At 40.7% G+C, this 14249-nt stretch overlaps 1 protein-coding gene across 20 annotated transcripts in view; it reads right to left on the bottom strand.

Annotated features, from left to right (window-relative positions):
• Nucleotides 1-14249, bottom strand: part of AMN1 (antagonist of mitotic exit network 1 homolog) — a 68629-nt gene that overhangs the window by 5339 nt on the left and 49041 nt on the right. For 6 of the 20 annotated variants that reach the window (XR_015164127.1, XR_015164126.1, XR_015164121.1 and 3 more), the window contains one exon: nucleotides 10415-11311. The exons of the other annotated variants lie outside the window; for them this stretch is intronic. The gene's annotated coding sequence lies outside the window, so the exon portion shown is untranslated. The remainder of the gene's footprint in view (nucleotides 1-10414; nucleotides 11312-14249) is intronic. 20 annotated transcript variants of the gene reach the window in all.

Raw genomic sequence — 14249 nt, 5'->3', positions numbered from 1 at the left:
TAAGATTTAGTATAAGAAAGAGAACCATAGAGTGTCTGGAAACAAGAAATTATAGTTGTGAAATCAAGGTTTACATTGGCAGCTAATTTTGTTAAGTGCCCAAAAATACAACAAATGGGGTTTTCATTGTTTTAAAAGTATCATTAATTATTACACAGGAAGTCTATTATTACAGGAAATTTAGATTAATGGCAGATTTCAAATAGGTTGAAAGTAAAAGGATGGATAAAGACAGCAACTATAACAAAACTATGTATAGAAGTTTATACCCCACCTATGAGAGGGAGGAACACTTTCTAGTTTATTTTATGAGGACAGTATTACCTTTACACAAAAGCCAGACAAAGACATTACACGCACAGGGAAAAAGAACAACAGGTCAATGTTTTTTATGAATATATATTCAAAGATCCTCAGTAAGACAAGAGCGAACCAAATCTAGCAACAGAGAAAAAGGATTTATCTTAGGAATGTAAGGTTAGCTTAACATTTGGGAATTAATTAATGTAGTACACTATTTTCCCCTTCATGGACAGTCTTGTTGTGGTGACAGGACACATTAATTGTCACATTAAAAAACTTATTATAATGGCAAATTCGTAAAGACAGAAGATAGAACAGACGTTGCCAGAGGCTGGGGGAAAGGATAATGGGGAGTTATTGTTTAAAGGGCAAAGAGTTTCTATTTCGGATGAGGAAAAATTTCTGGGGATAGTTAATGGTGATGGCTGCACAATGATGTGAATGTACTTAAATCCACTGAATTGTACCCTAATACTGGTTAAAATAGTAAGTTTTATGTATATTTGCCAATATCTATTTTTTTCAACAATTCTGAAAGTAAGATTCATCTTATTAATAATTGATATGTGAAGAGGAACTCAAAAGCCTCTTGATGAAAGTGAAAGTGGAGAGTGAAAAAGTTGGCTTAAAGCTCAACATTCAGAAAACGAAGATCATCGCATCCGGTCCCACCACTTCATGGGAAATATATGGGGAAACAGTGGAAACAGTGTCAGTCTTTATTTTTCTGGGCTCCAAAATCACTGCAGATGGTGACTGCAGCCATGAAATTAAAAGACGCTTACTCCTTGGAAGGAAAGTTATGACCAACCTAGTAATGTCGAAAGCAGAGACATTACTTTGCCAACAAAGGTCCGTCTAGTCAAGGCTATGGTTTTTCCCGTGGTCATGTATGGATGTGAGAGTTGGACTGTGAAGAAAGCTGAGCACCGAAGAATTGATGCTTTTGAACTGTGGTGTTGGAGAAGACTCTTGAGAGTCCCTTGGACTACAAGGAGATCCAACCAGTCCATTCTAAAGGAGATCAGCCCTGGGATTTCTTTGGAAGGTGTGATGCTAAAGCTGAAACTCCAATACTTTGGCCACCTCATGCGAAGAGTTGACTCATTGGAAAAGACTCTGATGCTGGGAGGGATTGGGGGCAGGAGGAGAAGGGGACGACAGAGGATGAGATGGCTGGATGGCATCACTGACTCGATGGACGTGAGTCTGAGTGAACTCCGGGGGTTGGTGATGGACAGGGAGGCCTGGTGTGCTGCAATTCATGGGGTCGCAAAGAGTCGGACATGACTGAGCGACTGAACTGAACTGAACTGAAACTGATGGCAGAAGTTTTCTTTTCTATTGAAAAGTTGATATTATGTTGGTGTACATATTATTATAATTAATAATATCTTAAAGGAAACTTGAATATATTGAAAATTAATGAAAACTGAGGTGAAAACATCATATATTTTACATTGGACAAGGCATTCTATCATATGAATTGGCAAAGTGACAGACAATGAACCCCTTCATGGATCACAGCCTTGTTGTGGGGCAGATCAGATCAGTCGCACAGTCGTGTCCGACTCTTTGTGACCCCATGAATCACAGCACACCAGGCCTTCCTGTCCATTACCAACTACCGGAGTTCACTCAGACTCACGTCCATCGAGTCGGTGATGCCATCCAGCCATCTCATCCTCTGTCGTCCCCTTCTCCTCCTGCCCTCAATCCCTCCCAGCATCAGAGTCTTTTCCAATGAGTCAACTCTTCGCATGAGGTGGCCAAAGTATTGGAGTTTCAGCTTTAGCATCATACCTTCCAAAGAAATCCCAGGGCTGATCTCCTTTAGAATGGACTGGTTGGATCTCCTTGTAGTCCAAGGGACTCTCAAGAGTCTTCTCCAACACCACAGTTCAAAAGCATCAATTCTTCGGTGCTCAGCTTTCTTCACAGTCCAACTCTCACATCCATACATGACCACGGGAAAAACCATAGCCTTGACTAGACGGACCTTTGTTGGCAAAGTAATGTCTCTGCTTTTGACATTACTAGGTTGGTCATAACTTTCCTTCCAAGGAGTAAGCGTCTTTTAATTTCATGGCTGCAGTCACCATCTGCAGTGATTTTGGAGCCCAGAAAAATAAAGACTGACACTGTTTCCACTGTTTCCCCATATATTTCCCATGAAGTGGTGGGACCGGATGCGATGATCTTCGTTTTCTGAATGTTGAGCTTTAAGCCAACTTTTTCACTCTCCACTTTCACTTTCATTTTCATCAAGAGGCTTTTGAGTTCCTCTTCACTTTCTGCCATAAGGGTGGTATCATCTGCATATCTGAGGTTACTGATATTTCTCCCGGCAATCTTGATTCCAGCTTGTGTTTCTTCCAGTCCAGCATTTCTCATGATGTACTCTGCATATAAGTTAAATAAACAGGGTGACAATATACAGCCTTGACATATTTATTTGGAACCAGTCTGTTGTTCCATGTCCAGTTCTAACTGTTGCTTCCTGACCTGCATACAGATTTCTCAAGAGGCAGATCACGTGGTCTGGTATTCCCATCTCTTTCAGAATTTTCCACAGTTTATTGTGATCCACACAGTCAAAGGCTTTGGTATAGTCAATAAAGCAGAAATAGATGTTTTTCTGGAACTCTCTTGCTTTTTCCATGATCCAGCGGATGTTGGCAATTTGATCTCTGGTTCCTCTGCCTTTTCTAAAACCAGCTTGAACATCTGAAAGTTCACGGTTCACATATTGCTGAAGCCTGGCTTGGAGAATTTTGAGCATTACTTTACTAGCGTGTGAGATGAGTGCAATTGTGCAGTAGTTTGAGCATTCTTTGGCATTGCCTTTCTTTGGGATTGGAATGAAAACTGACCTTTTCCAGTCCTGTGGCCACTGCTGAGTTTTCCAAATTTGCTGGCATATTGAGTGCAGCACTTTCACAAATCATCTTCCAGGATTTGGAATAGCTCAACTGGAATTCTATCACCTCCACTAGCTTTGTTCGTAGTGATGCTTTCTAAGGCCCACTTGACTTCACATTCCAGGATGTTTGGCTCTAGGTCAGTGATCACACCATCGTGATTATCTGGGTCATGAAGATCTTTTTTGTAGAGTTCTTCTGTGTATTCTTGCCATCTCTTCTTAATATCTTCTGCTTCTCTTAGGTCCATACCATTTCTGTCCTTTATCGAGCCCCTCTTTGCATGAAATGTTCCTTTGGTATCTCTGATTTTCTTGAAGAGATCTCTAGTCTTTCCCATTCTGTTGTTTCCCTCTATTTCTTTGCATTGATTGCTGAAGAAGGCTTTCTTATCTCTTCTTGCTATTCTTTGGAACTCTGCATTCAGATGTTTATATCTTTCCTTTTCTCCTTTGCTTTTCACTTCTCTTCTTTTCACAGCTATTTGTAAGGCCTCCCCAGACAGTCATTTTGCTTTTTTGCATTTCTTTTCCATGGGGATGGTCTTGATTCCTGTCTCCTGTACAATGTCACAAACCTCATTCCATAGTTCATCAGGCACTCTATCTATCAGATCTAGGCCCTTAAATCTGTTTCTCACTTCCACTGTATAATCATAAGGGTTTGATTTAGGTCATACCTGAATGCTTTAGTGGTTTTCCCTACTGTCTTCAATTTAAGTCTGAATTTGGCAATAAGGAGTTCATGATCTGAGCCACAGTCAGCTCCTGGTCTTGTTTTTGCTGACTGTATAGAGCTTCTTCATCTTTGGCTGCAAAGAATATAATCAGATTTTGGTATTGACCATCTGGTGATGTCCATGTATAGAGTCTCCTCTTTGTGTTTTTGGAAGAGGGTGTTTGTTATGACCAGTGCATTTTCTTGGCAAAACTCTATTAGTCTTTGCCCTGCTTCATTCCGTATTCCAAGGCCAAATTTGCCTGTTACTCCAGGTGTTTCTTGATTTCCTACTTTTGCATTCCAGTCCCCTATAATGAAAAGGACGTCTTTTTTGGGTGTTAGTTCTAAAAGGTCTTGTAGGTCTTCATAGAACCGTTCAACTTCAGCTTCTTCAGTGTTACTGTTTGGGGCATAGACTTGGATTACCATAATATTGAATGGTTTGCCTTGGAAACGAACAGAGGTCATTCTGTCGTTTTTGAGATTGCATCCAAGTACTGCATTTCAGAAACTTTTGTTGACTATGATGGCTATTCCATTTCTTCTGAGGGATTCCTGCCCGCAGTAGTAGATATAATGGTCATCTGAGTTAAATTCACCCATTCCAGTCCATTTGAGTTTGCTGATTCCTAGAATGTCGATATTCACTCTTGCCATCTCTTGTTTGACCACTTTCAATTTGCCTTGATTTATGGACCTAACATTCCAGGTTCCTATGCAATATTGCTCTTTACAGCATCGGACCTTGCTTCTATTACCAGACACATCCACAGCTGGGTATGCTTTTTGCTTTAGCTCCATCCCTTTATTCTTTCTGGAGTTATTTCTCCACTGATCTCCAGTAGCATATTGGGCACCTACTGACCTAGGGAGTTTGTCTTTCAGTATCCTATCATTTTGCCTTTTCATACTGTTCATGGCGTTCTCAAGGCAAGAATACTGAAGTGGTTTGCCATTCCCTTCTCCAGTGGACCACATTCTGTCAGATCTCTCCACCATGAGCCGCCCGTCTTGGGTTGCCCCACGGGCATGGCTTAGTTTCAATGAGTTAGACAAGTCTGTGGTCCTAGTGTGATTAGATTGACTAGTTTTCTCTGAGTATGGTTTCAGTGTGTCTGCCCTCTGATGCCCTCTTGCAACACCTACCATCTTACTTGGGCAGGGGCTTGCATAAGTCATTCAATCTGTGAGCCATGCCATGCAGGGCCAACCAACAGATGGGTCTAACTGAAGAGTTCTGACAAAATGTGGTCCACAGGAGGAGGAGTTGGCAACCCACTCCAATATTCTTGCCCGGAGAACCCAATGGACAGTATGAAAAGGCAAAAAGATATGACACCAGAAGATGAGCCCCCCCCCAGGTAGGAAGGTGTCCAATATGCTATTGGGGAAGAGTGGAGGGCAATTATGAATAGCTCCAGAAAGAATGAAGCGGCTGGGTCAAAGGGAGAACAACACTCACCTGTGGAGGTATCTGGTGGTGAAAGTAAAGTCTGACGATATAAAAAACAATGCTGCATAAGAACCTGGAATGTAAGGTCCATGAATCAAGGTAAATTAGATGTGGACAAGAAGGAGATGGCAAGAGTGAACATTGACATCTTAGGAATCAGTGAACTAAAATGGATGGGAATGGGCAAATTTAATTCAGATAACTATAATGTCTACTACTGTGGGCAAGACTCCCTTAGAAGAAGTGGAGTAGCTCTCACAGTCAATAAAAGAGTCCACAATGCAGTACCTGGGTGCATCCTCAAAAATGATAGAAAGATCCTGGTTCATTTCCAAGGCAAACCATTCAATATCAGAGTAATCCAAGTCTATGCCCAAACACTGATGCTGAAGAAACTGAAGTTGACCGGTTCTATGAAGACCTACAACACCTTCTAGAGCTAACACCAAAAAAGATGTCCTTTTCATCCTTGGGGATTGAAATACAAAAGTAGGAAGTCAAGAGATACCTGGAGTAACAGGCAAGTTTGGCTTTGGAGTACAAAATGAAGCAGGATAGAAGCTAACAGAGTTTGCCAAGAAAACACACTGATCATAGCAAACACCCTTTTCCAACAACACAAGAGATGACTCTATACATGGACATCACCAGGTGGTCAATACTGAAATTGATTACGTTCTTTGAAGCCACAGATGGAGAAGCTCTATATAGTCAGTAAAAACAAGACCTGGAGCTGATTGTGGCTCATATCATGAGCTCCTTATTGAAAACTTCATGCTTAAATTGAAGAAAGTAGGGAAAACCACTAGGCAATTCAGGTATGACCCAAATCAAATCCCTTATACAGTGATGTGACAGATAGATTCAAGGGGTTAGATCTGATAGACAGAGTGCCTGAAGAACTATGGACAGAAGTTTGTAACACTGAACTGGAGGCAGTGACCAAAACCATCTCAAAGGAAAAGAAATCCAAGAAAGCAAAGTGGTTGTTTGAGGAGGCTTTACAAATAGCTGAGGAAAGAAGAGAAGTGAAAGGTAAGGAAGAAAAGGGAAAATATACCCAACTGAATGCAGAATTCCAGAGAATAGCGAGGAAGAATTAAGAAGGCCTTCTTAAATGAATAATGCAAAGAAATAGAGGAAAATAATAGAACGAGAAAGACTAGAGATCTCTTCAAGAAAATTGGAGATATCAAGGGAATATTTCATGCAAGTATGGGCATGAAAAGGACAGAAATGGTAAGGACCTAACAGAAGAAGAAGAGATTAAGAAGAGGTGGCAAGAATACACAGAAGAACTGTACAAGAAAGGTCTTAAAGACCCAGATAACCACAATGGTGTGGGCACCCAGCTAGAGCCAGACATTCTGGAGTGTGAAATCAAGTGGGCATTAGGAAGCATTGGAAGTCTCACCCATGGAGCAGATGTGCTGCCTGGGACCCTTTCCCAGTTGGGACTCCAGATGTGCTGTGGCACGGGACTTTCCAGTTTAAGTCCGGATGTTGGTCAAAACCCAATTTGGTGATGTACTCTCTGCTCTTTTTATTTCTCTTTTATTTTAATGTTATTATATTGAAAGTAAGGTAGATAGTTCTCTAATAAATATCTATTATTTATCTGTATATAATAAGTGGCTTATTTTGTTAACAAATCCTTTGAACCTCAGATGAAAGTGAAAACTTTCCACAAAACATTAATTGGTGCTGTGAGCAGGATCTGTGAGACAAAATGCCACTCAGAAAAGAAAGAGATTAAGGTTGATGAAGTTGATGAAGTTTTTATTCCTAGATGGGAAGATTCACCCTATTGCTCGTTAGCTAGTGAATGGAATGTATTCACTGGATTATGTGAGAATTGGAACCTTAAATTAAAGCAGGCAAAACCTTTAGAGGGCTTCTCTGGTAGCTCAACTGGTAAAGAATCCACCTGCAATGCAGGAAACCCTGGTTTGATTCCTGGGTTGGGACAATTGGCCAGAGAAGGGATAGGCTACCCACTCCAGTATTCTTGGGCTTCCCTGTGGCTCAGCTGATAAAAAAATCCACCTGCAATGCAGGAAACCTGCCTTCAATCCCTGGGTTGGGAAGATTCCCCAGAGAAGGGAAAGGCTGCCCACTCCAGTATTCTGGCCTGGAGAATCCCATGGACTGTATAGTCCACGGGGTTGCAAAGAGTTAGACACAACTGAGCAACTTTCACTAGGAATCATTACTGTTAATATGAACAAAGATAGTGAAAGTGATGGAATTCCAGCTGAACTATTTAAAATCCTAAAAGATGATGCTGTTAAAGCACCGCACTCAATATGTCAGCAAGTTTGGAAAAATCAGCAGGGGCCAGAGAAATTGGAACAGGTCAGTTTTCATTCCAATATCAAAGAAGGGCAATGCCAAAGAATGTTCAAACTACCACACAATTGCACTCATTTCACATCCTAGCAAGGTTATGCTCAAAATCTGTCAAGCTAGGCTTCAGTAGTACATGAACTGAGAATTGTTAGATATACAAGCTGGGTTTAGAAAAGGCAGAGGAACCAGAGATCAAATTGGCAACATTCGTTGGATCATGGAGAAAACAAGGGAATTCCAGAAAAGACATCTACTTCTGCTTCATTGACTATGCTAAAGTCTTTGGTTGTGTGGATCACAACAAACTGTGGAAAATTCTCAAAGACACTGGAATACCAACTCACCTTACCTGCCTCCTGTGAAACCTGTATGAGTCAAGAAGCCACAGTTAGAACTAACATCGAATAATTGACTGGTTAAAAATTGGGAAAGTGGTATGCCAAAGTTGTATATTGTCTCCTTGCTTATTTAACTTCTATGCAAAGTACCTCATGTAAAATGCTGGAATCAAGCTTGCTGGGGGAAATATCAATAACCTCAGATATGCAGATGATACCACTTTAATGTCAGAAAATGAAGAATAACTATGGTGCCTCTTGGACATGAAAGAGAAGAGTGAAAAAGCTGGCTTGAAACTCAACATTGAAAAAAACTAAGATCATGGCATCACTTCATAGCAAATAGAAGGGGAAAAGTGGAAGCAGTGGCAGATTTTACTTTCTCAGGCTCCAAAATCATTGTGGACGGTGACTGCAGCCATGACATTAAAAGACACTTGCTCCATGGAAGGAAAGCGATGACAAACCTAGACAGCACATGAAAAACCAGAGACATCACTGCCAACAAAGGTCCATATAGTCAAAGCTATGGTTTTTCCAGGAGTCATGTATGGATGTGAGAGGTGGACTATAAAGAAGGCTGATCACCAAAGAATTGATGCTTTCAAACTGTGGTGCTGGAGAAGACTCTTGAGAGTCTCTTGGACTGCAAGGAGATCAAACCAGTCATTCTTGAAGAAAATCAACCTTGAATTGGAAGGACTGATGCTGAAGCTAAAGCTCCAGTACTTTGGCCACCTGATGGGAAGAGTCAACTCACTAGAAAAGACCCTGATTCTGGGAAAGACTGAGGGCAGGAGAAGAAGAGGACGACAGAGGATGAGATGGTTGGATGGCATCACCAACTCAATGGACATGAATCTGAGCAAACTCTGGGAGACAGTGAAAGACAGGGAGGCCTGACATGCTATAGTCCATGGGGTTGCAAAGAGTTGGATATGACTGAGTGACTGAAAAACAACATGTATGGTTGTGAGAGTTGGACCATAAAGAGAGCTGATTGCCGAAGATTCGTTGCTTTCAAATTGTGGTGCTAGAAAAGACTCCTGAGAGTCCCTTGGACAGCAAGAGAGATCAAACCAGTCAATCCTATAGGAAATCAATCCTGAATATTCATTGGAAGGATTGAGGCTGAAGCCAAAGCTCCAATACTCTGGCCACATGATAGGAGGAGCTGACCCATTGGGAAAGATCCTGATGCTGGGAAAGATTGAGGGCGGGAGGAAAAGGGGATGACAGAGGACCAGATGGTTTGATGGCATCACCAACTCAATGGACATGAATTTGAGTAAACTCCGGGAGATAGTGAAGGACAGGGAATTTGGTGTGCTGCAGTCCATGGCATGGCAAAGAGTTGGACATGACTTAGCAACTGAAGAACAATGACTGTATTGGGCTGACCTGGATAACTCAGGATCATCTTCCTATTGTAAGGTCAGTATATTTGTAGGTTCTAACCATTATAACATGGATGTATTTGAGTGGGGGCATTATTTTGCTTATGGCTATACCATGTTAATAGAATAAAGGATAAAAATGACATAATCATTTCAAAAGACACAGAAAAGACATTTGATAAAGTCCAACATTCATGATAAAAACATTTAGCATACTAGAAACAGAAAGGAACTTCTTCAACCTGATAAAGGGCATCTATGAAAAAGCTGCCACTAACGTCATCCTTCCTGGTGAGAGACTAACTACTTTCCCCCTAAGATCAGGGAACAAATACAAGGATTTCTGCTTTTGCCATTTCTATACTACGGTACACTGGAGGTTCTAACTATGGAAATTAGGGAAGAAAAAGAAAAATCATTCATGTTGGAAAGGAAAAAGTAAAACTTTTTAAAATTGTAGTTAAATAATACAGTTTATAGAATTTTCTAAGGAATCTACTAAAAATTAGAATAAATCAGTTCAGAAACATTGCAGTGCATAAGATCAATATACAAAAATAAATTTATTTCTAAACAATGAGCAATCCAAAAATTGCAAGTAGTTCTTTGTCCCTTTCATGTTTGCCCATTTCTTCTCCCCTCTAATCATAAAAGAACTAATTGAAATGAAATCAGTAAGCAATTGAAATGAATACCTGACTTATGCTCTCCTGAGTGCACATTGTGCCTTATCTAACCTGTTGATTCTTTTCCTGGATAAAAAAGAAGTCAGAGTAAAGAATTAAGTAGTTTAAAAAATGACTGGTTCTTTAACCCCAGAAGTCCCCTTAGCAATCCTGCAGGCAGATCATGCTGGCAAGGTTTTCTTCTCTCTGAAGAAAGAGTCAGCCAGTCTGCACTCTATGGAGAATGATGTAAAACCCATCCCCCTACCTTGATGTGTCACTAAGATTCTTTCTCCCATCTTTCCCTTTAAAAACTATCATTGCTGAGCAGAATCCTTGGAGTTGGTCTCTGGACATGAGTCCACCATCTTCCTCGATTGCCAACTTTTTGCTTTCTTTCTTCTTCTCCTTCATTCGGTTCAGTTGCTCAGTCTTGTCCAACTCTGCAATCCCATGAACTGCAGCACGCCAGGCCTCCCTGTCCATCACCAACTCCCAGAGTCCACTCAAACCTATGTCCATTGAGTCGGTGATGTCATCCAACCATCTCATCCTCTGTTGTCCCCTTCTCCTCCTGCCCTCAATCTTTCCCAGCATCAGGTTCTTTTCAAATGAGTCGGCTCTTCGCATCAGGTGGCCAAAGTATTGGAGTTTGAGCTTCAACATCAGTCCTTCCAATGAAAACCCAGGACTGATCTCCTTTAGGATGGACTGGTTGGATCTCCTTGCACTCCAAGGGACTCTCAAGAGTCTTCTCTAACACCACAGTGCAAAAGCATCAATTTTTCGGCACTCAGCTTTCTTTATAGTCCAACTCTCACATCCATACATGACCACTGGAAAAACCATAGCCTTGACTAGACGGGCCTTTTGCAAAGTAATATCTCTGCTTTTTAATATGCCATCTAGGTTGGTCATAACTTTTCTTCCAAGGAGTAAGCGTCTTTTAGTTTCATGGCTGAAACCACCATCTGCAGTGATTTTGGAGCCCAGAAAAATAAAGTCAGCCATTGTTTCCACTGTTTCCCCATCTATTTGTCATGAAGTGATGGGACCAGATGCCATGATCTTCGTTTTCTGAATGTTGAGCTTTAAGCCAACTTTTTCACTCTCCTCTTTTCACTCTCATCAAGAGACTCTTTAGTTCTTCTTCACATGTGGTCCACTAGAGAAGGGAATGACAAACCACTTCAGTATTCTTGCCTTGAGAACCCCATCAACAGTATGAAAAGGCAAAAAGATAGGATACTGAAAGATGAACTCCTCAGGTTGGTAGGTGCCCAATATGCTACTGGAGATCAGTGGAGAAATAACTTCAGAAAGAATAAAGGGATGAAGTGAAAGCAAAAAACAACACCCAGTTGTGGATGGGACTGGTGATAGAAGTAAGGTTCGATGCTGTAAAGAGCAGTATTGCATAGGAACCTGGAATGTTAGGTCCATGAATCAAGGCAAACTGGAAGTGGTCAAACAGGAGATGACAAGAGTGAACATCAACATTCTAGGAATCAGTGAACTAAGATGGACTGGAATGGGTGAATTTAACTCAGATGACCATTTTATCTACTACTGTGGGCATGAATCCCTTAGAAGAAATGGAGTAGCCATCACAGTCAACTAAAGAGTCTGAAATGCAGTACTTGGATGCAATCTCAAAAACGACAGAATGATCTCTGTTCGTTTCTAAGGCAAACCATTCAATATTATGGTAATCCAAGTCTATGCCCCGACCAGTAACTCTGAAGAAGCTGAAGTTGAACAGTTCTATGAAGACCTTCAAGACCTTCTAGAACTAACACCCCCAAAAGACGTCCTTTTCATTATAGGGGACTGGAATGCAAAAGTAGGAAGTTAAGAAACACCTGGAATAACAGGCAAATTTGGTCTTAGAGTACAGAATGAAGCAGGGCAAAGGCTAATAGAGTTCTGCCAAGAGAACGCACTGGTCGTAGCAAACACCCTCTTCCAACAACAAAAGAGAAGACTCTCCTTCATTATTATTATATTATTTTGGCCATACCAGGCGGCTTGCAGGATCTTAGTTATCCCACCAGGGATCAAACCCAGGCCCTTGGCAGTGAAAGCATGGAGTCCTAACCTCTGGAATGCCAGGGAATTCCTCCAAGCTTTCTGATTAAAGCACTTTCTTTTCTAATGACACTTGCCTCCTGAGTTACTGGCATGTGAGAGGCAAGCAGCCAAACCTGGGTTTGGTTACAAAATGAAATTAAGAAAATAATTTCATTTATATTACCATCAAAAAGAATACTTAGGAATAAGTTTAACAAAATAAGTGAAAACTTATACTTAGCTCAGCGCCAAAGAATTGATGCTTTTGAACTGTGGTGTTGGAGAAGACTCTTGAGAGTCCCTTGGACTGCAAGGAGATCCAACCAGTCCATTTTAAAGGAGATCAGTCCTGGGTGTTCTTTGGAAGGACTGATGCTAAAGCTGAAACTCCAATACTTTGGCCACCTCATGCCAAGAGCTGACTCATTGGAAAAGACTCTGATGCTGGGAGGGATTGGGGGCAGGAGGAGAAGGGGACGACAGAGGATGAGATGGCTGGATGGCATCACTGACTCGAAGGACATGAGTTTGAGTGAACTCTGGGAGTTGGTGATGGACAGGGAGGCCTGGCATGCTCCAATTCATGGGGTTGCAAAGAGTCGGACATGACTAAGTGACTGAACTGAGCTGATAGTCTGAAAACTACAAAAGACTGTTGAAAGAAATGAAAGTAGGTCTAATAAATGTGAAGATGTCCATTTATTCAAAGATCAGAATAAATGATTCATGTATCATTATCCATTTTTTCATAGATCAGAAGAGTTTTCGTTAAGATGGCAGTACTCCCCAAACTGATCTACAGATTCAATGCCATCCTTAGCAAAATGCCACCTAATTTTTAAAAAAGAAATTGACAAAACAATCCTAGTATTTACACAGGAATTTAAAGGAATCAGAACAGTCAATACGGTTTTGAAAAAGAACAAAATGGGAAACATATACTTCCTGATATACTTTAGTTGGTGTTTCTAAGACTATTTTGGCATATTTACTAATTATGAATTTATTATCAAATATATGTAAATATTTAACTTCTGATTATATATTTCTGTCATTCTTCTGTAGGAATCTACTATTACACATATATATATATAGAAAAACACTTTTCCCTCTAGCTCTGAGTATACAGTGTATATTAATGTAATTACAAATTTTGATGCTAGAGGGCAGTTGCCTAATTGTGTCTGACTCTTTGCAACCCCATGGACTATAGCATGCCAGGCCTCCCTGTCCCTCACCATCTCTTGGAGTCTGCCTAAGTTCATGTCCATTGCATTGCTTATGCCATCCAGCCATCTCATCCTCTGATGCCCTCATCTCTTTCTGCCCTTAATCTTTTCCAGTGTTACATTACTCAGTCTATTCAGGCAGCTTTTCCTCATAAATATATAGAGTACTCAGGGCAGTGAGTTAATAGTAGGAATATTTGATGCCTGTAAGTTTCTTATGCTATAGGGAGAAACTGTGGCGTCTCTAAGTATTTCATGGTCTCTTGCCAGAGTATTTTGTAGAAACTGTGGAAGAGGAAAAAAAATTCTTTACCCTTCTGAGCTCTTGGCTGAGATCCCCTTGTAACCAAAGATGAATTAACAAAAGAAAAACAAACAGAAGTTTATCAACAAGAATACTTCATGTATATATGGGAGATAAATCAGGAAAAATGAGTAAACTCCTTGAGATGGCCCAAGTTACCACCATTTTCAGCAAAAGACAATTGAGAGATGTTGGGATTGTTGGGAAACTGGTTATGGAAAGTTACCAGTAAAAGTACAATTAACAGGGTAATGAAACCAAACTCTGCCAGGCCCTCCTAGGTACAAGTCCCTCCTTGTCTCCCACTTCTTATTTATAGAAAAACTTTGTGTCTATTAGGCCTTCCTTGAGTTCCAAAGAATAGACTTAAACAGTTAATGATTAGAGAAATAGAAAATGCAGAAACAAAGAAAGCAATCAAGCAAGAAAAGTAATAATAGCTTGAACAATAGAGTCACAGGACTCCTAGTTCCTCCTGAAGGGATACAGATAACAATCTG

Source organism: Bos grunniens, chromosome 5 (assembly GCF_055505025.1).
Source record: "Bos grunniens cultivar Pamir isolate PY7600 chromosome 5, Bosgru_T2T1.0, whole genome shotgun sequence".
Classification (NCBI taxonomy): domain Eukaryota; kingdom Metazoa; phylum Chordata; class Mammalia; order Artiodactyla; family Bovidae; genus Bos; species Bos grunniens.
Note: the sequence above shows the minus strand (reverse complement) of the source record. Positions and strands in the feature narration are given on the sequence as shown.